Raw genomic sequence first — 1,180 nt, forward strand, 5'->3', positions numbered from 1 at the left:
ATTGAAAAAGTGAATCGGAGCTCCAAAGTCATGTGATTTCAGCAGTTTAGCTGTTTGATAGGAGATCTGAACCACTGCTTTGTAACAAAAGATTCATAAAGCTCAAAAGCTTCATGAAGCAGAGTTTTGAAATCGGCCCATATAGATATTGTCGAAAAATCGTTATTTTGGGGTTTTTTTGCCACACAAAAAGTATTCTTGTCGCTTTATAATATTAAGATAAGAACCACTGAACTCACATAAACTGATTCAAATATGTTTTACCTTTATGGACCTTGAGAGTTTCAATGGCTTTGCTCTCAATAGAGGCCTCACTGAGCCATCGGATTTCATCAAAAATATCTTAATTTGTGTTCTGAAGTTGAACGAATGTCTTAAAGGTGTGGAACGACATGAGGGTGAGTAATTAATGACAGAATTTTCATTTTTGGGTGAACTAACCCTTCAAAGACGCCCTTTAAAGCTGACCGCAGACGTTTGTTTTATCACAGATTGGACTGATGATGAAACCTGCAATAATTAGTCTACTATTAAAGCATGAATTTGATGTAAACAGTAAGTCTATGTAATATTCACATATGCAGTCCATAAGGGACATACATACAAAGCAGTTACAGCATGAAATAATATTTAAACCTATAACATTTCACATAGATAACTTTTAAATAACATTAAATTAAATAACAAAAGACAAAATAACGAGTATATCTCACATTTCCGTTTTTTCTTCAAAGAATTGTGAGATATAAACTCGAAATTAACTTTTTAAATTCTTGCTAATCCATAATTATAAATTAAATAATCTAATTATTATTATTATTATTATTATTATTATTATTATTATTATATGATATGTGGCCAGACTGTGGGTGTACTGTGGCGCAGTTACTAGCTATGCTTGTTTACTTGTCTGGCAAAACAGAAATGATTGTGACAACTAATTTTAGAAATCGTCGCTTTCACATCTTAAGTCCACATTGCACATTCGGGTCATTAATGGGGTTCATGAAGCGCGTTGCTAAACGCCTGATGGTGCAGTCTGATTGGCCGAGCGGCGCGAGATTAGCCAACCAAACCCTGGTCCGATGAATCGTGCACTGTTCCAGTGGGCGTGGCCTCCAATCACGGCGGATGGCGAGAGCCAATCAGAGACAGTAGAAATCAGCCAAGGCCATCGTCA

The sequence above is a fragment of the Megalobrama amblycephala genome, linkage group LG1, assembly GCF_018812025.1.
Source record: "Megalobrama amblycephala isolate DHTTF-2021 linkage group LG1, ASM1881202v1, whole genome shotgun sequence".
Taxonomy (NCBI): domain Eukaryota; kingdom Metazoa; phylum Chordata; class Actinopteri; order Cypriniformes; family Xenocyprididae; genus Megalobrama; species Megalobrama amblycephala.